At 48.5% G+C, this 25,223-nt stretch overlaps 1 protein-coding gene across 1 annotated transcript in view; it reads left to right on the forward strand.

Annotated features, from left to right (window-relative positions):
- The window catches only part of LOC128328119 (melanopsin-like), a 474,329-nt gene that overhangs the window by 244,579 nt on the left and 204,527 nt on the right, over positions 1 to 25,223 (forward strand). The gene's annotated exons all lie outside the window — the stretch shown is intronic.

The raw sequence follows: 25,223 nt of genomic DNA on the forward strand, positions 1-25,223 counted from the left end.
GCTCTCCCCACATGACATGAATAAAAAACAACAACCACACATTAATAATCGCCTGATTGACCGATTGCTCTGGGGGTTGTGTGGCGGGTAGCACCCATCATGCCCCAGCACCCAACACAGAGTGTGATCAGGCAATCAGGCGATTTTCAAGTGTCAGCCTTGGCTTTTCCAAGGTTACAAGCAGGAGTCTCTCTCAGCCCTCTCTTGGAGATGCTGACAGGGAGGGAAATTGGAACTTTCTGCATGCAAGCATGCAGATGCTCTTCCCAGAACGGCCCCATCCCTTAAAGGGAATTTTTTACAGTGCTCACACATGTCAGCATAGTCGTCAGCTGCAGCAGATCATTGACTCTGCTAAGCCCATCTGATGAATTCTGAGCTTTTGATACAGATCAGGTTAAGCACTTCCTTCACTGGACTACCGTGACTCTCAGTGTAGAAGTGAAAACACGGCCTGGTTCACACGTACAAACTAGCTGTGTTTAGCACTAAGAGGAGTTAAAAACCCTAACTCCAAATCATGCTGCAAACATGCAACTAACTGTGCTTAGCAGAGGGAGCCAGCAGTCCCTCCCTGCCGCTCGTCCTCCCAGCCCAATCCCAGCCTGCTCCACGGCCAGACTGAGGGCAAAGTGTCACCAGGTCAGTTGCCCGGCTGCAATTGGACACGGTCTTCATCTGGTTGTGCCGAGGGCATTTCTGGAGCACTGCAGCCGCCTTGGGCAAGGGAAGCGCACATCGAAAGCCCTTTAAATGCCCTGCCCTGCCACGCCAGTGCCGCTTCTGCCAGCCATGGCACCGCTGCTCCCAAGTAGCCACACACCACCAAAGCACCATACAAATGTCTATCCCCAGGACGGATTGGGGGCCTGGTGATGGGGATGGAATCCCGCTTTCTCTGTGGGATGGGACTGGAGAACCAACATACACCAGACCAAGATATGCAGTTGGAGCACGGCAAAGGATGGGGGGGGGCTTTCCCACCATGACCTGAGAAGGTGTTGTAAGGGGAGAGCCCAGCAGAGCTCCACTCAGACCCATCGCTAAACAACCTCAAGCAGCTTGCATCCCCTTGAGCTCTCACTTTCATAAGAGGGCCAGTCAATTGGGGGGATGCCTGTGCCTGCTACATCATGATCCCCAACCATGGACTGTGTGCTCACATGATAGGCCAGCCACTTAACCACCAAGCAATCCAAAGGGGGCCCCGCTCTAGTGGACCCCCTGATTGTACTGGTTGAAAAATAGAAGGGGGAAAAAACCCTCTCCCCCAATCCCTTCTCTGCAGTGTTCGCACCTCGGAGGACATCACCACACTCCATGCTCCACAACCTGTTCATGCACACATGTTCCTGGGTCCAGCCTGTCTGTGCGCTAGATGCAGATGAGCGGACACAGGGAATCATGGGAGAGGCCACTTTCCCCTACTCCCCCAGTCCTGGGGCAGCTGGGTCAACTGCAGGCGCCATTTGTGATGCCGCACCTGTCCACAGGAGCAGACGGCCAGGCAGGGGGCTGGTTTTTCCCCAGCCGCCGTTCCCAGGACCAGGAAAGCAGTCTGTGGGACACCCTGCCCACCATTTCCAAACACACCCCTGCACACCGCTTTTCAACCTCTTGCACTAATGGACTGTCACTCTCAGTGGGCATAGTCCATGTAGCCATTTCGTCGCTACACTCATCATCATATCTTGATGAGGAGTAACAAAGGCCTTGCTCATGAGTAACCAGGGGTTGTAAACCACCACCACCCCAACGGGGAAGTGCCTGGGCCCCACTTCCCCTACCTTTCTTGTTAAAAAATAAAATGCATCCCCCCGCAAACCTCCCAACACGCAAGTTCACGGAGGGCATCTAGATGCCCCCTTTCCCCTATTCTTTTTGTTGAAAAGCGGTATATAAATAATTGTTGTTGTTGTTAAAGTGACTTGAAGCAGTTCTGTATCTTTTTTCCTTTTGTCCCTTGGCTTCATTGGGAAATATGCATATGGGTATGGCCCAACGGCATGGGCAGACAACACTAAGGACTCTAAAAATCCAGACATTAATCCAGTAAACCATTTCAGTGCTGGCTTTTACACTCCAGGGCCTTGTGTCCATTGCTGGAAATGGGAGCTTGAAACTGAGGCAGAAGCTTCTTCGCTCTTCCGCCTTTCCCCTTCCAGACGGTTGCTCTTTCATAATCTATGGCCAGCCTCACTTCCAAGGGACATCAATCGGACTAAGTGCCAAAGTGCAGTGAGAAACCCCAATCCTGTAAGGAGTGCTCCCCGACAAAAATCTGGGTGATATGTGAATGCACACCTGCCCTTCCGTGGGCAAGCAAAGTAAAATCGCCATTTCACGGTCTAGGGATGCCCCAGGTTTTTTCAGCTGCCTGTTGGGTAGAGCTGCAGACTGCTTTCTCTCTTCACCCATTTCTCATTAAACTCAGGGCTTATGGCCACCGAGCAGGGAGGAGGGAAAGCTGCCAGCAGCCTTCTCCTCTTTTCTTGTGTTTCCTACCTGCTTTTCTAGGAGTATAGAAGAGACTTCTTGCAAAGCTGGCAGAAGCAGGGCAAATCCATCATTGTGCAGACGGGTGCAAGGAACCCAGCCACCACTCCCTGTGGTGCTGCCACATCCCCGTTGATGAGACGCTTCAGCCAGCTCTGAGTTCCCAGCCTGGCTGGAATGCATCTCTTTGCCTTTCGAGCCAGGGAAAGGCGCTCTTGGAGTGCCTTGCGAATGGGGCGCATGGCCCCATTTTGGAATAAGGCAGTGCTCTCTTGGTGGACATCAGATGCCGGGTGCCTGTGCTAGGGTGCCTCTGGGCTGCCACCACCAGCGGCGTCCTATGTACCTGTGCAGGGGTCAGATCTCTCCCCAAGAGCTGCTCTAATGGCAGATGTGGAGAGCATCCAGCCACCCTGCTGGTGCCCCAGTAATCTGCTCCATGAGGTGACCACCTCCCTTTGCCTCATGAAAGAGCCATTCCTGCTTGAGGACTGAAGCTAGCACTACATGTGAGATGTGGTGAGAACAGGTTTCATGCCTTTTGTTTACATGGCCCGGAACCAGAACTTCAAACTCAAGTGAATCATTGACGCCGCTGTTAATTTGAGTTTTTCAAGGAGAGCTGGTCTACCCATTAAATACAATTGGTAGACACACTCTCCCGAGTAAACCAGTGCAATTGGAGGACTGTTTTTCAGGGGAGAGCTAGTCTTCCAACTGAGTTTTATGGGTAGACCAGTCCTCCCAGGAAACCTATTAGTAGACCAGCTCTCCCCACATCACATGAATTTAAAAAAAAAATTAAAAATTGCCTGATTGACCGATTGCTCTGGGGGTTGTGTGGTGGCTAGCACCCAACACAGAGTGTGATCAGGCAATGAGGCTATTTCCAAGTGGTTTTTAAATGTTTGTCAGGGTCCTTTCCGGTCATTGACCTACTGACCCTGATAACTTTCCATGTGGGGAGAACAGGTCTACCAGTTGGTTTTCTCGGAGGACTGGTCTACCCATTCAACCCAATGGGTAGAGCAGCTCTCTCCAGAAGAACGGCAATTCTGGAGACTGTTTTTCTGGTGGGAGCTGGTCAACCAATTGGGTTTGATGGGTAGACCAGTGCTCTGAGAACATCCATTGGTACACCAACTAAAGATAAACAGGAAAGAGAAGGAGACCCTAACTATCTATCTCTACTTCCAATGTCCCTATTGGCCATTAGGGTTACTGGTGCAAAAGGTAGATGCCATTTGGCGCTGGATTGCCAACAATTTTTTTTTTAATTATTCAAAATTGCCTGATTGCCTGATTGCTATTTGGGTTCTTCAGTGGTTTACTGAGCAGACCAGAGCAGTGAGTGAAGCACAAGTTAGTCTTAAAGTCAAGGCTCTCATTCATGGAGTTCAACAATCACCAAGAAATATTATACAGGCTGCCACTATTAATTCTCTCCACAACACCTTTTCACAAACAGAGCATCAAACCACAGCCATAGAAAGGCAGGCAGGCAGGCACCCACGTTCTGTCTTTGTCAGTCTGAGATCTTGCAAAACCAGTTAATTAAAGCAGCAAGCACTAGCACAACATTATATTCAGTGCACACAAAATCAAGCCTCCTCGCCTCTCTTGATGTAGGGAGAGACACCCAAGCACAGCAAGGGAAAGAAAACCAAACCTTCCTGGAGAAGAACTCCAGTGGCATGTATCCGTGTGTGTGGATAAAAATGTACCATGGCCTCAGATTGGCTGGACCCTTACTGACAGCCTTCCTGGCTAACACGTCAGGGCACAATCCATCTCATCACTGGTCATCACCCAACATCTGATCGTGCTTATGATTCAACCCCTAGAATCACCATAGATGTCAATGGTGATTCGATTGCAGGTTGAATAGAGCCGATTAGAATTGAATCAATTTGGCAGCAAATCAGAATGCACATCGCTAAGGTGGAGAGTACAACCCTCTACTCGCTTTTGCAGTTGTGCAACCTTGAGCACTCCCCTACATGATCTTCGCGCGCCCGTGTGTGTGTGCGCATCTTTGTTTGTACTAGTGTAGCATTACTCTAGGAACATAGGAAGCCACCATATTTCTTGTCAGACCATTGTTCCATCTAGCTCAGCATTGTCTACACACACTGCTAGAAGCCTTTCCAAGGTTACAAGCAGGAGTCTGTCTCAGCCCTATCTTGGAGATGCTGCCAGGGAGGAACTTGGAACCTTCTGCATGCAAGCGTGCAGATGTTCTTCCCAGAACGGCCCCATCCCTTAAAGGGAATTTTTTACAGTGCTCACACATGTCAGCATAGTTGTCAGCTGCAGCAGATCATTGACTCTGCTAAGCCCATCTGATGAATTCTGAGCTTTTGATACAGATCAGGTTAAGCACTTCCTTCACTGCACTACTGTGACTCTCAGTGTAGAAGTGAAAACACGGCCTGGTTCACAAGTACAAACTAGCTGTGTTTAGCACTAAGAGGAGTTAAAAACCCTAACTCCAAATCATGCTGCAAACATGCAACTAACTGTGCTTAGCAGAGGGAGCCATCAGTCCTGCCCTGCCGCTCGTCCTCCTAGCCCAATCCCAGCCCGCTCCACAGCCAGACTGTGGGCAAAGTGTCACCAGACCAGCCGCTCGGCCACCTTTGGACACCGTCTTCATCTGGGTGTGCCAAGGGCATTTCTGGAGCACTCCAGCCGCTTTGGACAAGGGAAGCACACCTCGAAAGCCCTTTAAATGCCCTGCCCTGCCACGCCAGTGCCGCTTCTGCCAGCCATGGCACCACTGCCCTCAAGTAGCCACACACCACCGAAGCACCATACAAACGCCTATTGCCGGAGCAGATTGGGGGCCTGGTGATGGGGATGGAATCCCGCTTTCTCTGTGGGATGGGACTAGAGAACCCACATACACCATACCAAGATATGCAGTTGGAGCATGGTAAAGGATGTGGGGGGGGGGCTGCCCCACCATGACCTGGGAAGATGGCTCTTTGGGTCAGCAGTAACTGTGTATCAGTTGGCATTCAGTTGGAAGGACAAAAGGGAAAGGGCCAGGGGCGTAGCTATAATTGGGGGAACGGGTTCAAAGAATCCGAGCCATGCCCAATCAGGAGCCACCATTAGTGGCCCTGACACGCCCCCCGTGTCTGATGTCAGACGCGGGGGCAGGAATTTAGCTCTCGAGCGGGGGCCGCACGGCCCCTGCGAGAGGTAAACAAAGGCATGCGCTGCGTTCACAGCACTAGCCAGGAGCGGCTCTTCCCTGCAAAGGCAGGGAAGAGTTGCTCCTGGCTGGTGCTGCAAACGCAACCCCAGCCTAACTAGCTCCTGAAGGGGCCGGGCGGCCCCTTCAGGAGCTAAGACTGGTGCTGCGTTCGCAACGCAGCCCAGAAGTGGCTCTTCCCTGCAGGGAAGAGCCGCTCCTGGGCTGCGCTGCGAACACGGCACCACATGGCCCCTTCGGCAGTTAAGCTGCTTCTCCCGAACTGAGCTTCAAGGCTCTGTTCGGGAGCCAGACCACGCCCCCCGCCTCTGACGTCAGATGAGGGGGTGTGACTATCCCCTGCGTCTGACATCAGACGCAGGGGGTGGGGCTATCAGGTCACCCACCGCAGCCGCACACGGGCCGCCGGCGAGCTAGCTATGCCGCTGGAAAGGGCAGTTCATGGATGCACAAGACTGAGCTTTTCTTAGCAACTTTTTTATGAGCTGCTGATGGGTGGCTGACATGCCAAGTCCACATGGAAAACAGGCTGATCCCCAATAGAGCAGCTGGCCCAGGAAGGGTGGCACAGCAAAGGATGTACCTGCACGGCAGCGCAGTGAACGGGTGTGTTCAAGTAAGTGTCCAGCTGCCGTGAACATTTGTGCTTCACTGCAGGTACATCTTTTGCTGTGCCACCCTTCCTGCGCCAGCTGCTCTATTGGGATCAGGCCAGGGGCGTAACAAGGCTGGAGTGGGCCCAGAGACAAAATTTTAAAATGGGCACCTTGCTGATACACACACACTCACACTTCACAATATACAGTCATGTGACTTGCCTCTGGGGGGCCCCTCGAGGTGTGGGGGCCCCCAGGCAGCCGCCTCCCCTTGCCTAATAGTAGTTACGCCCCTGGATCAGGCTGTTTTCCATGTGGGTTTGGCATGTCAGCCACCCATCAGCAACTCATAAAAGGGTTGCTAAGAACAGGCGCGTAACAACGATCGGGCAAGGGGAGACAGTTGTCTGGGGGCCCCACTGCCTGGAGGGGCACCCCAGAGGCACCTCACATGACTCCCCATTGCCCCCTGCCCAGCCCCAAGGCCCCTCAGCCACTTGCCCTGTTCGTCCTCTCTCCTGCTTGTTCTCCTGGCCGGCAATCGAGGGAGCAGACAAGCTGCAAAGAGCTCCTTTTCTCCCGCTTCTCAGCTGATCGGTGGGGGGGCGGGGCTTCCACGGAGGCCTCCGTGTAGGCCGCAGTGAAGCCTGAACTCGAGTAGGGCCCAAGCCAGCCAGGAAGGAGGAGGCAGCCAGAGTGGCTACCACTGTTCTCTGCAGCAGACACCTTGCTGCCCTGCCCAACCCAGCATTTGCCAGGTAGAGTGTGAACTCCTTTTTGTGGTTACCTTTCCTGCCCCCCCCCCCGGATATATAGGGATCTGCTTGCCATAGGACTTTGATATCGGGGGGAGGGACTGAGAAGTCTGGATATTTATTTTAAAACAGCTTGGAAAATTTGCTGGCTTAAAAAAAAACCTTCTAAAAAGTCCTATAAGTGGCTTTTTCATGGCAGAAAATTACAAAAACTATTGGAACAAACAGTATTATAGTTATTTTATTCATTCATTCATTCATTTATAAATACACTTATGTTCAAGTTGTTTTGCAACCCAGAAGATCTGAGTGAGAACTGTGAAGCATGTGTGGTGCTTTTATTTTATTTTTCTTGTGTGTGAACTGCTCCCCAATAACTCGCAGGGACTTCAGGGTAAATCTGGCCAACATGTGAATGCAGCACCTCCATTCCAGAGGAGATGTGTGTTAAAGGGCTTTAAAAGCCTCCTGTGAAAAACCTCCTGCAATCGAACTTGACTGAATTTGTTCAGAATTCTGAGAAAACAAACATAGGCTCACCCTGCATGGTTGAAAGTCTCCTTTGCTAATCTGCAGCGAGGGGCCCATTTTAATAATTCATCTTACTAGTGTGTTCTAGGTATTAAAAGTAATACAAATGTATAGTATATATACATTTATAGTATATATAGTATATAAATGTATATATCACTATATATTGTGACCTGTGCGTGTGTGTATTCAGTGAAATGTATTTCCAGGCAGCATACTTATTTTGAAATATCAGACTTAAATCCTAGGGGCCTGGGGTGTGCGGAGGCCCTGGACTTTGAGGGGGGGGGCCATTTTAAAATCTCGTCTCTGGGCCCACTCCAACCTTGCTACGCCCCTGCATGCTAGCTTCCAAACTCCAGTCCCCCAAATTCCTTATACCCTGCCTCAAGAACCTCTTCCATTCTCATTTAATAAAGCAGTGGCAAAAGCAGTATTGGAGCCAATACTAATTCTAGATGCTAGGTGGTCCATCAAACTAAAGAACTTTACAAACGAAATGCCAGCTAGGAAGGAGTGGGAGAAGAGCTGTGCAGCCCCCTTCTGTAGGGAGGGGAGGGGCTGGCAGTGGCAGCCTGTCCCCAGGCCGCCAACAAGCTGTCTATGCCCCTCTTGTGTTCTTATTGCTTCTTGCCACTGCTTCTCCCTTTCTAGTGCTGGACTGTGCATTTGATATAGACACAATGCCCTGTGGTGGAAGCTGGGATATGGCATGAGCACTCTGGAATGATTGATTGATTAAGTGCCATCAAGTTGACTCTTAGCGACCACACAGATAGATTCTCTCCAGGATGATCTGTCTTCAACTTGGCCTTTAAGGTCTCTCAGTGGTGCATTCATTGCTGTCGTAATCAAGTCCCTCCACCTTACTGCTGGTCATCCTCTTCTTCTCTTTCCTTCAACTTTCCCCAGTATTATGGACTTCTCAAGGGAGCTGGATCTTCACATAATGTGTCCGAAGTATGATAGTTTGAGCCTAGTCATTTGTGCCTTGAGTGAAAATTCTGGATTGATTTGTTCTATGACCTGTTTGTTTGTTTTCCTGGCTGTCCATAGTATCCTCAAAAGTCTTCTCCAGCACCAAAGTTCAAAAGCGTCAATACTTTTTCTTTCTTGTTTCTTCAAAGTCCAGCTTTTGCATCCATAGTGTGTCATGGAAAAAAATCATTGTTCAAACTGTTCTGATCTTTGTAGGTATAGACACATCACAGCATCTAAATATCCTTTCCAAGGCTTTCATTGCAACCCTACCAAGTGCTAGTCTGCAGTGTATTTCTTGGATCCTTGCTGGATCCTTTACTGTTGATGGTTGATCCTAAAAGGCAGAAGCTATCCACCACTTCAAAAGTCTTCGTTATCACTTCCGAGGCTGGTTGCTGTACCAGTTGTCATTAGTTCAGTCTTCTTTCCATTTAGTTGTTGTCCCATTTTTTCACTGTACTCCTTGACTTTTATTACTAGAGCTTGCAGATCATCTGCATTCTCAGCTAACAGAGTGGTGTCATTAAGCTGATGTTGGAAAATAGGGCCTCAATATCCCAAGGTGAAACATAGTCTTGGGGCCCTCCCCACCAAATGCCGACAGTAGTAAATCACAGCTGTAGTATGTTGGGGCCCCTCAGCATTGTGGACTCCTAGGGAAGTGTGCCCCCTTTGCCTCCCCTGAACTCCATTTGAAATGTGGGCATTGATGGACTAGAGATCTAGCCACCACCATCACCACCACAGGCTTTCTTGAGAATGGTTCCACTGTTACTCTGTCACCATAAAGGTGTATCCCAGATGTGGTTCCAAGGGGTAGGGTTATAGCCCTATGTTTTGGTCTCAGTCAGCAAGCCAACTGATGTAAGGATGATCTTTGTTTAACATTTTCACTTTGGCCTCACTGTATTTTATGCACAGGCACTCACTAAAATGCTCAGCAAGTTATGCATTTCTTGAGAAATGCACAGTAGTGTCCTTATCAGTTATATCACATGTAATTTAAGAATGGCTTTGGAAAAGCTCAAAAGAAGAGAATCCATTAGACTCCAATTTTGTTCCTGAATAACAGTAAAGCTATTCAAAGCTGTTGGACCCTTGCAGAAACTCTGGGAAATAATTTATGGTATATGTTACGGTCCAGCACTTACACTATCTGTCCTGTTGGGAGGAAAGTGATGCATATGAATGGAAATGTTTGACCAACAGAGGACCACACCCTGCCAAAATCAAAACAATGACATTAAGTAACTTTTTACTACAAAAGGCTAAGTTAGCATTCCCTGCTAACTTGGCAAAGAGGCACCTTTTGACGTGGTGATTCTCTTTATTTAGCAGGGGGAGAGTAACTAGCCCTATCCAGCCACACAGCACAGTACCTCCAGTGATTGTTGCTGGTGTCTACCTTTAGATTGTGAGCCCTTTGGGGACAGGGAGCCATCTTATGTATTTGTTATTTCTTTGTGTAAACCGCCCTGAGCCATTTTTGGAAGGGCGGTATAGAAATCGAATTAATAATAATAATAATAATAAATCACGAACCATAGTTAATGTGACCCATTCCATTGGCTTCCATGGGATAGTTTATGAGTTTCTAATTATTTTAAGGAAAGGCATTTTGTGTGAATAACAGTTTGTACAATGGGCCTGAAAATGTTGCACAGCATTAATGTCAAGTCCATAAACTGTATTTCCATGCTTGGAGCACTGGACAACACACAAAACAAGACAGCACCATTACACCCAACAGAGCATTGGTGTTACAAGCACCCTGCTGCTGTGCTTTGCACTAAAGAATGGGTACCAAACAGAAGAAGCAATTTTCATCAATCTCCCCTGCCCCCAGAAGTGTTCCCTGGGGGCTGAAGGTAAGTCCCTAGTGGTTGTGCAGTCCTCAGGGATCAACTTCCAGGTCACAGGGACACTTCCAGGGGCAGGGAAGATCAGTGAACATTGCCATCCCCACTTTGTGAATAACCTAGATCAGTCAAGGTTGCAGCTCACAGAATCACTATTGAATACGCGTACAGGGTCCCCCCTTTCAGACAAACATGCCCCAACATGTCTGTGTTTTTTGGGAACGAGGGGGTGATTGATAGCGGGGCAGTAGGACATCATCCGTGCTTTCATTCTTGTATTCATGATTGCCTGCAGCACTGATAATGTCTGAAGAGGACTTTCAGCAGCAGCAGCAGCAGCAGCAGCAGCAGCAGCAGCAACAAGCTTCTGGGGATGGCCGCTACCTGCCATGTCTCATTTGCTGCTACTGGCTGAACATGAAAGAAAAAGAAAAGGAGAGGAGAGCTGATTTAAGGAGAGGAGAGCTGGTCTTGTGGTAGCAAGCATGACTTGTCCCCTTAGCTAAGCAGGGTCTGCCATGGTTGCATATGAATGGGAGACTAGAAGAGTGAGCACTGTAAGATATTCCCCTCGGAGGATGCAGCTGCTCTGGGAAGAGCAAAAATTTTCAAGTTCCCTCCCTGGCTTCTCCAAGATAGGGCTGAGAGAGATTCCTGCCTGCAACCTTGGAGAAGCTGCTGCCAGTCTGTGAAGACAATACTGAGCTTGATAGACCAATGGTCTGACTCAGTATATAGCAGCTTCCTATGTTCCTATGTAAACCCACATCTACTGCCATAGTAAGGGGAAGTGGCCTGCCCAAGAGGCAGCTGCCAGTTATGGCTGAGTCCAATCCATTCCAGAGGGTCAGGGCCAATACCAGCTATGTGCTCCCAAGGGTGTGTTGTGCTGACTAGCATACTTTAAAGTGATAGTGGTTACTCTTGGAAAAGCCTGGACAACATGATCAGCTTGTATTGGCACCGGTGCCCAGCCAGTGTCCAACAGCTTCTGGGAGCCAGAGTTGCCAGAACCTAAGGGGTATACTCATGGGTCAAATGGGCCATAAGCCAGAATTTGGCTTTTTTAAAGCCAAATCTGGCTGCCTAGTCTGGAACTCGAAGACAATAAGCTCACACCAGGGCAAATGCCATATATGTTTTATTTGGTAGTTGGATAACACCTAAAGAGAATTACAGAACAAAGGATGTACCATACATCCCTTCTGCTCATCAGGAACCCGAAATGATAGCGGACAGACCCCCTGAAGCTGGCTGCTGCTGTGTAGCACCTTCCTAGGACCTCCAGGTCTATGCCGAGGTTCAAATTACGGAGGTGTCCTGCTGCCTTTTTATACTTTTACAGAACTCATAAACACCACCTGGAGATGTTCTGGTGTTACACCTTATCAGTATTTGGGTGAGACCCAAACACTTGAACAACTGCCAAAGACATTCTAATTAAGATACCGTCCTTGGTGCACACCTCATCTATCCTCCCTTCTGCAGGTGGTCAATTAGGGAGTATGTTTTTTAGAATCTTTTATCTCTGCCTTGCTGTACTAATTGGTACAAAGATATATGAAGTTCAAACATGAATACGAAATGAAAAACATGATTACAAGCATGCAGGTGGTTATAAGGTCTTCAGTGAAAAACAAGACTACGAAGTTACATAAGTTTAAACTGGAACCTTTTCTGCGTATAAGTATATGAAATCTACAAAGTCTTATATGTGTGGAGGGAAAAAGTGGACCACACCACTAAACCTCCTCACCATATCTTCCTCGGTGCCACTACACAGCTCAAAGTGGTCTTGGAGGAAACTGATTATCTAAAAGCATTTCAGACTGGCTTTAGGGTGGGCTATGGAGTTGAGATGGCCTTGGTTGGCCTGACAGATGACCTTCTTGAAAGGGAATTGGGAATTGACAGAGGTGTGACTCTGTTGGTGCTTTTGGATCACCGCAGTTTTCAATACAGTCGACCATGGTATTGTTCTGGATCACCTGAGGGATTTGGGGATAGGAGGCATTGTTTTACAGCGGTTCTGCTCCTACAACTCAGGAAGGTGTCAGATGGTTGCACTGGGTGACATTGTTCTTCAAAACTGGAACTGCTATATGGAGTCCCTCGGGGCTCCATTCTGTCAGCAATGCTTTTAAACATCTACATGAAACTGCTGGGTGAGGTCATCAGGGCATTTGGTGCTGGGTGCTATCAATATGATGACACCCAAATCGATTTCTCCTTGTCATCTATATCAGGAAATGGCATTAGCCCCTATGCATTAATGGGCTGGATGAGGGATAATAAACTGAAGCTGAATTCAAGCAAGAAAGATGTGCTCATTGTTGAGGGTAGTAACAAGAAAGAACAGGTTCGTAGCTTGGGAGTGCTCTTGGACCCAGGTCACGCACTAGTGCCTCCAGTTGAGGCTGTGGCCAGGGGCGCTTTTTACCCACTGCAATTGATTAGACAACTCTTCCCATTCCTTGAGGAGAATAGCCTGAAAACCAGCTGCTAACCTCCAGGGTGGACTACTGCAATGCACTCTATGTAGGGCTGCCTTAGTACTCACCGGATTCCCATTTACAAGTATATCCCCCAAACTGGTTCAGCCAGGTTAGATGGCTGAATTGGCCCAGACCTGGTTCAGCCAGACCCGGAACCAGGCCCGGCTAGTTTGAATCTGGTTCGGATTCGGACCGAACCAGCCAAACTGGATCCGTACACACCTCGATGCATAAGACCAGTTCAGAAAGTACTTTTCCAGTGAACACGATTAAAAGGGGGGTGTACAATGAGCATGCCCCTCTTGGCTTTTCTTCATGCCCATCCTGATGTCCTCCTGTCCCAGCGCACTCCTTTATTGCATGGTAGTGGACCAATTGCTGCTCTGCATATGACCCAAAGCTGATCGTTGGGCTCTATGTAGGGTGATGTTTCAGATGGACCAGCGCTCCTGTGTAATAAAGGACTGTACTTTTAAGACATCAGGAGGGGTGCCATCTTGATGCATCCTCCTTTTAATTGTGTGGGCCTGAAAAGTATCATCTGAGTTGACTCATATTTTTCTCTTCCACCAAGAGATTACTTTTGAAGGCACCTTGCGGTGGTGGTCCACTTTTGATATATTTTTATGGCCCCATCAGCCAGAAGGTGGGGTAACTTAAGGAGGATTCCCAGGAAATAAGATTCCTACGGCATGGAAAACAAGGAAGCACATGCTTTCCCCATTTGTGGTAGCAGTTTCCTTCTTGGGTTTGCTCTTCACATCTCTAAAAAGAACTCTGTGAAGGAGGGGAAGTGGAGCGGGGTGGCTCTTCTCCGTGTGTGTACGAGTAGATAATGTAAAATCAGCAATGTGACACCTGGATAAATATGTTCTGCCACCCTTGCTCTATATATTAAATGCAGATTAGATTTGATTTCATCGCAGACCCAAGCACATGTCCTTGGAAGTAATTCCCATTGACTTCAATAGGATTTACTTCCAAGCAAGTGTGACGAGGATCACAGCCTAAGGAAAATTTTCCTTTCCTTTCCTTCTCTCTGTTTGAAGCCATTTTCTATGTATTTTTCTTTTATGAGCTACCAAATTACATATGACCAAATGTACCTATTTAGTGAAAATGGGTTCCATTAGTTTGTAACTTTAGCCAAACATTGTTTTCTTTTGAAGGAAGATAATGGAGAACACGTGGGGATGTTTAGCATCAGGCTGCTGTTTCTAGAATTACATATCTTCTGGGAGTTACCAGCAATCTCTGAAAGCTGTCAGGAGGACTCGGGAACAAGTATGATCCAGATCACATTCCATACATAAAAAGCCTTTTTGAAAATTTAAGTAGGTGAGACAGGAGAAAACTAGCTGGCTGGCAAAAGGATTTTAAAGTGTCCTTGTTAAAGGTCAGAACTTCCTTCTGTGTCCCACATTAACTCCAACTGGCCTGTAGTTCTGCAGAAGTAGCATGCCATTCTTAACAGCTTTTCAAAGACATACTCAAAGCACTTGCATTCTTCCGGTTTGAATTCTGAAATGTTCACAACATTTACACTGTTCACTGTTCCTTTCTCCAAAAGGAACGAAGAGAAGTCTGGTCCAAGGAGCTGCATGCTCACCTTGAATGCTTACTTTTAAAAGATTTATCAGGCTCAAGAGCAGCTTCATTCATATGGTTCAAACGAAAGATAAAAATAAATTATGAAGAAAAGCACATGTGCCATAGCCTCCTTTTGTACAAACAATGCCTATGCTTCAGTTCAAACATGATATAGTAAGAATCTTTTGGCATGATCCAGCCAAACCTATTATGATCTGCAACCAAATACTTTAGTTGATTATTTCAAATCAATGTGTGAACAACCTTCATTGTGATGTTTTTCCTGGGCACACAAACTTCCCCTATCTGCCCATTCTCTCTGCCACTTTTCCTTCTTCCATCTGGCCTTGTCTACCCAATTTCACTTGACCACACCTTCCTCGAACATACTTAGCCTGCTTTTTCAGAACCCTTCCTGAGCCTTTCCTCTGCCTTTGTTTTCCCTGCTCCTCTCTAGGATCTGAGCAGGGGTGTAACTATAATAGGGCAAGGGGAGACAGTTGTCTGGGGGCCCACTGTCTTGGGGGCCCCCCAGAGGCAAGTCACATGACTGACTCCCCCAGCTGCGCACCCGCCCAGGCTTCCTTCAGTTGTATTCATCCTCCAAATTGATGTGAGTGTTAAGACCTGGAGCTACCAGAACAGCATGTCTTTCTCTAGTACCATTAAATGTCTTGCATCATCCATAATGTACAAAACCTTTTAAAAAATGGGGGGGGGGTTTAAATCTTGTCTCTGGGCCCACACCAACTTTGCTACGCCCCTGCACAGGTGACAAAACTGAGAGAACTTTGAGGAATTTGGGAGGTGAGGGTGCACAGTTTTGTGGAAGATAGGGGCATAACTACCATTAGGCAAGGGGAGACGGCTGCCTGGGGGCCCCCATGATACGAGGCCCCCCCCAGAGGCAAGTCACATGTGAAGTGAGTGTGTGTGTATCAGCGAGGGGCCCATTTTAAAATTTTGTCCCTGGGCCCACTCCAGCCTCGTTACGCCCCTGGCTAAGAACAGCTCAGTCTCGTGCACACACAGATTCTGTGTGTGTGTCCATCTCTTGAGGGATCAGCAGTCTGGAAGCAGCCTGCCTCTTTTTGCCCCAATTCACTTCAAGCCCTCTCCCTCCTACCCCACTGCTTCTTCCCTTCCCGCATAAGGGAGAAGAAACATAGGATCCCAGGATGACTGACTGCTACTCACCTGCAGAGAGCAGGGCCAAGAAGAGGCCTGTGATCAAGAGAGTCTTCATCGCGCTGGAAAGATCAGGAGGCTGGAGGGATTCAGAGCAGAGCTGCACCCACCAAGGCAACTGAGGCATCCAGGGTTTGGCTGGGAAGAATTTATAGGCTAAGGGCAGGAGCCCCAGGGCAGTCCCTGGAAGAACCAGTTCCATTGGTGTGAGCAGTGATGGAAATGGAGCCCACATGATTTCTGAGAAGTCCCATCATGTGAGATGGGACTTCTGTGCTGAAATCAGGACGTCTCTTTCTGGAACTCCATGCAGTTATGCCAGGTCCAGCTGCCAGTTGTTCCTATTTCACCAGCGTAGATGCAGGAAAACATTCACCCAGCCCACCAAAGAGGGATCACTTTGTACATCACATGGTCGTCTTTTCATAGCAATGCAGTACCTTTGCGAGCTGTCTGCAGTCCTGAGCCAAGTTATGTTCCATTGTTCATATATAGATATAGATATAGATATGAATTTACATCCTGCCATTCAGCATAATTAGCACATATCCATGTCCCAAATGTCTAGCAATTTTATTTCAGATTTGTTTATTTGCCCAGTGGTCCGGCCCCTGCTTACTCCAATCCTGATGGTTGGAGGAAAATGATTCTGTTCTCTATAAAACGGTTTAAATGAAAACCAAACACAGAGAGTAGGATTTTATTTCTCACGCCATCTTGTTCTGATCATGATTAGGAAGAAATTAATCCATGCACCAGGAGCGTAGGGGACTTGCCCGCCACCCCCTAGGCTTTACCAGCATGCGCTCCTGGAAGTGCTGACTGGGAGCTCCTTTCCCTGCCTTTTCGAGAAGAGAAGGTCTGCCAGGGCTGAAGGGCTCTGCTCTCAGCATTCCCCCCCCCCCCATCGAATATCAGATTTAGAGGCAGGGCCAAAACCTGGGAGATTTGGTCCCTCTCCCATCCTTCCCCAGTCAGCATTGCATTCAAACTCAGGTGCACTGGGCTTCCCCCCCACCCTGCACAGACAGCATTTCAGTGAAACACTGGCTGGAGAGGAGAGGTTCATGCCTCCCCCACCCCAGCTGGTGAGCGCTTCATTCGCCAAGTGTGTTTGTACATTTGTTTGCCCACCCTGCATCCCATTTCCCTCTAAGACCTACCAAGGTTTAGATTCAGGAATGTGGAGCTAGACCCTCTCTTCTCTAACTGGCAGGCCCTCAGTTTTATCCCTCCCTCCCATTAATGGTGGGAATAATATATAGCTGGGTGCTGTAATGTGGTGCTCGGGTGAGCCTAACAGTTACCAAGCCATTTCTTGCTTCCCTTGTTGCATTTCTTGTTGGGGTGATAAGAAATCTCAGTGTTGCCCAGCTTTCTAGATGCATAAACACTTTCTTTCTAGATGCATAAACACACCTGGGGGTGGGAGGTCCACATGAGTGTGTGTGTGTGTGTGTGTGTGTTTGTATGTGGAGTGGTGTGGTGGATTTCCTGTTAACAGCTGACAACAAGGAGAATGCAAGTCCAAGCCTCCCTCCTTTGCCATTTCTCCATGGTACTGCTAACATCTCCTGCTTTGCCAGAATAGAAAGGAAAGTGTGCAGGGAGCCAGGTGCTTTTGCTGCAAGCAGATACAGACTGCTGAAAAGGAATATAGGAAGCTGCTGAATACTGATTCAGACCCTTGGTCTATCTAGCTCAGTATGGTCATCACAGACTGGCAGCAGCTTCTCCAACGGTGCAGGCAGGAGTCTCTCTCAGCCCTATCTTGGAGAACCAAGGAGGGAACATGAAACCTTCTGCTCTTCCCAGAGCATCTCCATCCCCTGAGGGAAATATCTTCCAGTGCTCATTCAAATGCAACCAGGGCACACCCTGCTCAACTAGGGGGACAAGTCATGCTTGCTATCACAAGACCAGCTCTCCTCTCTATTACGTGATGCAGTGTTGGGCAGCACTCAGCTTGGCCCAGGGACATGGCCAGATGCCACAGATGACTTTGCTCCGCCTGTTTGACTCATCCCTTCATACTGTTCCATTAGGGGAGGCCTGTGATGTTGCAGTGGCTGAGGCGAGGTGCTAAATGCTGCATCCCACAACCCTAGTGGGGGCCAACTCCCTTTCAGAACCGGCCCTTGCAAGCTTGGAAATCTGTGCAGGGAGCATCTAACCTTTACCTCCCCCAACTGTGGCAACACCATGTTGTATAGGCTGGGGAGACGGCGGGGGAACAGAGTGGCATGGTATGCCAGGAGACAATCCACTGTACTAGGCCTTTAGCTTTAACCTAGTCACAAAGATACTCTTCTTTCTGAATCTCTTCCTTCTGGGGTGGAGTGAATCTCTTCCTCCTGGAGTGCCTTGCGAATGGGGCGCATGACCCCATTTCTGCATAAGGCAGCACTCTCTTGATGAAGGGTGCCTGTGCTTGGGTACTTCTGGGCTGCCACCACCAGCGACATCCTATGTACCTGTGCAGGGCTCAGATCTCTCCCCAGGAGCTGCTCGGATGGCAGATGTGGAGAGCATCCGTCCACCCTGCTGGTGCCCCAGTAATCTGCTCCATGAGGTGACCACCTCCCTTTGCCTCATGAAAGAGCCATCCCTGCTCGAGGATGTAAGCTAGCACTACATGTGAGATGTGGTGAGAACAAGTTTCCTGCCTGTTGGTTACATGGCCCAGAGCCAGAAGTCCAAAATCCCAAATTGAATCACTGAAGCAGCCAAATTGAATCATCGAAGCAAGCCCTGAAGGGGCCCATGTTCAAGAATTGAAGATGGGCCCCTCCCCGCTTTTTTTTTTTGGTGGCTCCATATAAAGAGAGAGAAAGGAGGTTAGAGGGAAAAGAAGCTTTAGCCTCCTCCTGCTATAGTGGCAAGAGGCAGCAAGCATCTGTCTGACAGATAATATGGGTATCCAGGCAGTAGCAAAGAAGTTTAAGAATATGCTAAAAGGCAAACACAACTTTAATTATAATAAATAACAAATAATACAAGTTCAAACTCAAGGAGTTTGGTTTCTGCTCCTTCTACTTCCAAACAGTCCCCGGGGTTGCTCTGCTGTCAGGCCTTTAATGGGTTCATTGCGTATAAGATCTCCTGTATTCGAGCTGACTTATCTGTGCATTTGAAGGACCTGTTAACTTTTAATTAGATTTGTATTTTTATATTCCATTTCAATATTTTTATTGTGTAATTTTTCATAGTCTTATATTTGAAATGTCTGGTAAACCGCCTTGGGATTGTTGTAATGAAAGGCAGTAAAAAAATGTAATAAATAAACAAAATAAGAAAAAACCTTCAAAGAACTGCTATTGGGAACATGGATTGGACGTTTTTGGAGAAGCAAACTTTCCTCCTCCCCAAACACACAGAGCCACCTTTTGGAGTGCAGAACACAAAGACAAGAGACTGACTTTGGGAGGGACTCCTTCCCCCATCCAAAAATAAATATAGATATAGCTGGCTAAGTTGTTCTCCTCCAGGGGGGGCGGAACCTGTCACACGGCACCCTGATTGTGCCGTGTGCTGAAAACTCCAAAAGTTTTGCTGGTTTTTGTTTTGTTTTTTTTAACCACACCACAGGAAATGATTGGACTGAACTGTTTCTCTTGCTTTTTGTGACAATTTTGTCCCTATAATTGTTTGAGAGAGACTCATTTTTACAACCATAGAGTTTTTTCCTCCTATCTGATTATCACTTTAGGGAGAGAGAAGAATGTCCAATCAAGGGTCGGAGTCTTCCGACGTTTTTCATTGAGGCTTACCTCCCTTGATTTTTCCTTTCCCTTACAGACCGGTTTTCTCTAGCCCAGCCTTCGTCAGCAGGGTCTAGGGTCAGGGTGAGTCTCACTGTGTAAACGCCCCCCCCCCCCCGCAAAGATTGCGCCCACGCCAATTCCTTGCGTTCTCTCTCTAGTCTCCTCGCAGACTCGCTTGCTTGCTCGCTCGCTCACACGTGCCTGCCAGTGCCGGCTGGCCAGCCGGATTCTGCTGCTTCATGTGGAAAGGGAAAGGCTCCTTGTGGGGGGGGGGACGGGAAGGGAAGGCGCCCCTTCAGCCAAATGCTTCTTCCTTCCCCGGTCGCCTCTCTAAGAACCTGGAGGAGTTCTCCAGGAGGACTCAGTTCAAGAAGTGTTGGGGACTGGGCAGGCAGTCAAGTTGCCGGAATCGGATTTCTGACCATCCCGCAGTTAATGCCGGAACTGCAGGTGGTCAGGTGATCGTCATCGGTGGGATGGGATGGGGTGGGGTGGCAGCGGCGTCCCTGTGGGCGCGGAGACCAAGAGTGGAGAGTGGATGATGTTTAAGTGCCTGCTGCCTTTGAAGTGTGTGTCGGGGGGGGGAGCAGCAGCGGCTGCAGCTTCTTGGGGGCAGCAGCCTGGGTTCTTTGAACCCTTTTGCACAATGGTAGCTCCGCCCCTGGAAGCAGCTGTTAATCTGAGTTTTTTTAAGGAGGGCTGGTCTACCCATTAAAAACAATTTCCTGAGAAAACCAGTGCAATTTGGAGAGGAGACCTGGTCTTGTGGTAGCAAGCATGACTTGTCCCCATAGCTAAGGAGGGTCTGCCCTGTTTGCATCTGAATGGGAGACTTGATGTGTGAGCACTGCAAGATATTCCCCTCAGGGGATGGAGCTGCTCTGGGAAGAGCAAAAGGTTTCAAGTTCCCTCTCTGGTTTCTCAAAGATAGGGCTGAGAGAGATTCCTGCCTGCAACCTTGGAGAAGCTGCTGCCAGTCTGTGAAGACAATACTGAGCTAGATAGATCAATGGTCTGACTCAGTATATGGCAGTTTCCGATGTTTCTATGTTCCTAAGAGGACTGTTTTTCTGTGGAGAGCTGGTCTTCCAACTGGATTTTATGGGTAGACCAGTCCTCCCAGGAAACCTCTGGGGGTTGTGTGGTAGGTAGCACCCATCATGTCCCAGCACCCAACACAGAGTGTGATCAGGCGAATTTCAAGTGTTTTTAAAATGTTGGTAAGGGTCATTTCAGGTCATTAACCTACTGACCCTGATAACTTTCCATGTGGGGAGAACAGGTCTACCAGTTGGTTTTCCCGGAGGACTGGTCTACCCATTCAACCCAAAGGGTAGACTAGCTCTCTCCAGAAGAACGGCAGTTTTGGAGACTGTTTTTCTGGAGGGAGCTGGTCACCAGCGGTAGACCAGCTAAAGATAAACAGGAAAGAGAAGGAGTCTCTGGGGCTATTCTCACGATCTGCAAAAATCGGGCTAGGAGAGCCTAGTCTGATTTTTGCAGATCGTAAGAACCACCGGTCTCGGCTGTGAGCCCGGTGGTTCTTACGATCTGCAAAAATCAGACTAGGCTCTCCTAGCCCGATTTTTGCAGATCGTGAGAATAGCCCCAGAGACTCCTTCTCTTTCCTGTTTATCTTTAACAGGGTAACACACTCAAGAACCCCTGCCCTAAAATCCAGGTTTGCGGAACGAGTGCTCCGCAAACCTGCTTTTCTAGATTGTGTGTAGTTGTGGTGCAGCTTTGTGCTGCACCTACACACAAGGAGACCCCCGGAGGGGAGGTGAAAAGCCGCCTCCCGGCTCCAGGGGTCTTGCCAGCATGCCCTGTACGCTTACGCAGGTCATGCTGGAGTTTGCAGGGGCTGATCGGACCCCGCTCTCCCCAGCCCCCGCCGGCTCCGTCACAGAGCTGGCAATCGTGTGGGTGGCCGATCCAGTCGCCCAGGGCTCCCTCTTTGCTCGTAAGCGGGGAGAGCGGGCTTAGCCCGTTCTCCCCTCTCACTGCCCCAAACCGGGTCTCACTGAAAGTGAGACCCGGCTCTCTAACTATCTTTCTCTACTACCAATGTCCCTATGGTCATTAGGGTTACTGGTGCAAAAGTTTGATGCCATCTGGAGCTGGATCTCCAACAAAAAACATTGATAATCATTCAAAACTGCCTGATTGCTATGTGGGTTCTTCGGTGGTTTACAGAGCAGACCAGAACAGTGAGTGAAGCATGAGTTAGTCTTAAAATCAAGGCTCTCAGACATGGAGCTCAACCGCAATCAGCAAGAAATATTACACAGGCTGCCACTGTCTATTTCTCACCACAACACCTTTTCACAAACAGACCACCAAAGGACAGCTCTAGAAAGGCAAGCAGGCACCCAAGTTCTGCCTTTGTCAGTCTGAAATCCGTGCAGGGGCCTCTCCCTGGCGCCGCTCCCCACTTGATTGGATATATACTGTATATATTGACATATGAAGTTTGCATTTATCTACAATGGCATGTGGAGGCTGAGTCTGAGATTTATGGAACTTACATTCTACTGAGGCAATGCTCACAGCTAGACTCATTTTTGGAACTTGCATTTTTTAACCCTTGCACGGATATTATTGAGATTATGCCATTTACAATATAATCTGGCAGCTGTGCTCAGACATTACTTTCCTCTTGTTCATCAGTACTGGCTGTTACTGGTTTCAATTGTTCTTTGCATCTCCTTGGCAACTGGTTTATGGTTCATGTTTAGATTTTTGATCCTTTCTGGTTTTTGGCTTTTTGAGTTTTGTAGATGTTCACAGGTTTGAGGCTATTTACCCCATTTTTCTAGTTTTTGAGCTCTTCATGTATTTCCTGGTTTTTCTTCAGCTATTTTGTTTGTTTGTTTTGTTAGCCAGTTAGGGACAGTCAGCTTAAAGCCCTGCCTACCTCATTCAGTTATTTAGCAGCCCCACATTTGCCTTGTTTAGGAGTATCTCTACTAGATGGTTTTGACCATTATTATTCATGTTTGATTATGAGTTGTCTTTTATGGTTTAGTTATTAATTTTCTTACCTATGTCTCATTGGTCATTAGTATATATTTTCACTTGTACATTCTTGCTTTAGTCACGGGTGGGTTCTTTCCCCTCTCTTTTGCTTAGTTGTATCCCCGTGACCGCCCTCGCTTCTGTCCTTGTAGGCTTCTAGCAGCATCTGGTGGGCCACAGTGTGAAACAGGATGCTGGACTAGATGGGCTTTGGGCCTGATCCAGCAGGGCTGTTCTTATGTTCTTATTACTATAGAGTTTATATCCAGGGATAACAGTGTCCCGCTGGTTCTCCCTGTTCCACCATGTTTCTATTATGCCCAGTACAAGCACTCCAGTTCACCCATCTTGGCTTGGAGGCTTACCTTGCTCGCATCACCTTATTTCCTTGGAGATCTGCACACCAGTCCACGTCATTCAGACTTCTGCCATGTGAAATACACAAAGCAAGTCTGTGTTCCAAATCTCAGACTATGTATGGGACCATCAGTTCAAGTACCTGACCTCTGAATCCCTTCAGCTCACATTTTGAGGTGTACGCAAGGTTATTACCATTAGCCCATAACAGGTTTATTCCTTGCCCCTCTAGTGGTGAATGATAGTATGGCTTCTCTTCTAAAAATAAGCCATACTCATGCCCATGGTAGCCACCCTTCATTGCTTTGTTTAGTCCTCCCCTTTGAGGACTGAGTAGGGCTGGGCAGTGGGACTTGGCAGGGATTGGAAACTGCAGCTGCCTCCCAAAAGCCTCAAATTCTCACTCTTTTCATCTATAAAATTACTCACTTCACAAATGTTTCAAATGCAGCTGCTAAACACAGATTTTTATTTGCAACACATCTTTATTTTGATCATGATTCAGTGAGTACTTAGCCCATATGCCCCATATTTGTTATCTGGGACCCCCTAGCCTCAGATTTCTACCCGCTTTCGCCTGCCCCCAATCATCCCCTTTTCCTCCACCAAGTGCCAAGAATGAGACCCAGGAGTGCTGAGAATTGGAAGTAAGTTTGGAAGTAGGAATGTAGCTAAAGAAAGAGACCATGTAGTTAGGGGTGTGCACGGAACCGCAGAGCTGCGGTCCGGCACTGTGGGGTGGGTTCCTTTAAGGGCGGGGAGGGTTTACTTACCCCCCCGCCACTTGCCCCCGTCCAGCGCGCGTATTTAATGTAATAATTGGGGCAGCAGGATACTTCCCTGCTGCCCCTTGTCCCTCTGCAATGCCGCCAGCTTTGACTCACAGTTTTGAAAATAAATTACTGCTGCCCAGTGCCAATAATGAAGTTGAAGAAGAAGCCGGCCTCCACTTTGGCGCCTCTCCACCCGGCGGCTCCCCCAGGAGCCGCCGCCGCCTCCCAGCAGCCACTGAGAGCGGCTCTGCCATGGAGGACGCGCCGCGGCGCCACGGCAACCCTCACTTCCGGCTACCATGCGACTTTCCCCCACATACAGAGTGGCTGCATTCTGCCACTCTGTATGCGGGGGAAGTCGCATGGAAGCCGGAAGTGAGGGTTGCATCACTTCCGGCTTCCATGCGACTTCCCCCGCATACAGAGTGGCAGAATGCAGCCACTCTGTATGTGGGGGAAAGTCGCATGGTAGCCGGAAGTGAGGGTTGCCGCGGCACGTCCTCCATGGCAGAGCCGCTCTCAGTGGCTGCTGGGAGGCGGCGGCGGCTCCTGGGGGAGCCGCCGGGCGGAGAGGCGCCGAGGTGGAGGCCGGCTTCTTCTTCAACTTCATTATTGGCACTGGGCAGCAGTAATTTATTTTCAAAACTGTGAGTCAAAGCTGGCGGCATTGCAGAGGGACAAGGGGCAGCAGGGAAGTATCCTGCTGCCCCAATTATTACATTAAATACGCGCGCTGGACGGGGGCAAGTGGCGGGGGGGTAAGTAAACCCTCCCCGCCCTTAAAGGAACCCCCCCACCCGGACCCGGACCAGCCAGATCCGAACCGGTCTGGAAAGTCCGGAGGCCTTTACAATGGCTTCCAGACCGGTTCGGACACACCCCTACATGTAGTTGGGAATCTTATATCGCTGGCAACACCAATTCTTATCAAACTGTCCATTGCTTCTCCAGCTTTGGAAAGCAGTCTTCAAATGGGTAATTCCACCTAGAGAAGAAAAGGGGGATTATTTTATCAGGTTTTTAGCATTAGGGAGGTTATGATGTGAATGGGAACATCTTTTGATCAGGCACATGGAAACAACATTCTGGGGGAATAGCAGCTGAAAAGACAGAACTGGGTGTGTGTGTGTCAGGAAACAGCAGGAAGTTGAAGGGTTATGCTCCTTTCTGCTCCTGGTGATTTCCCGCTTAAAATCACAGGCCATCCTGCTTCTGCAAGTTACTGCTGTCCAGTGGTGACCTGCAGTTACATTCATATGGATCTGCTGCTCTTATGCACATTTTCCAAGTTCTGATGTTAACATTCTGGTACGTGGTACCATTCTGATTAGCAGCTAGTATGCATGACACAGCACATTGACCTATACTCTCGTGCATACATGCATGAATGCCTGCACATGGCTATATACACAACAAATGTGCCAGTATTCGAGACAATCTCTGCTTTCCTTGTCAATTTGTAAATCTCCTTACCTGATGGAATGATGCCAGGAATTTACAAGCTTTGATTCCCATCAGCAGACTGGAACCCTCGTTTAGTGTTAGTGAATGCAAATGACAATGTTCCGTCTGCAAAAGTAACTCTGACAGTCAGTCAGCA

Source organism: Hemicordylus capensis, chromosome 5 (assembly GCF_027244095.1).
Source record: "Hemicordylus capensis ecotype Gifberg chromosome 5, rHemCap1.1.pri, whole genome shotgun sequence".
Classification (NCBI taxonomy): domain Eukaryota; kingdom Metazoa; phylum Chordata; class Lepidosauria; order Squamata; family Cordylidae; genus Hemicordylus; species Hemicordylus capensis.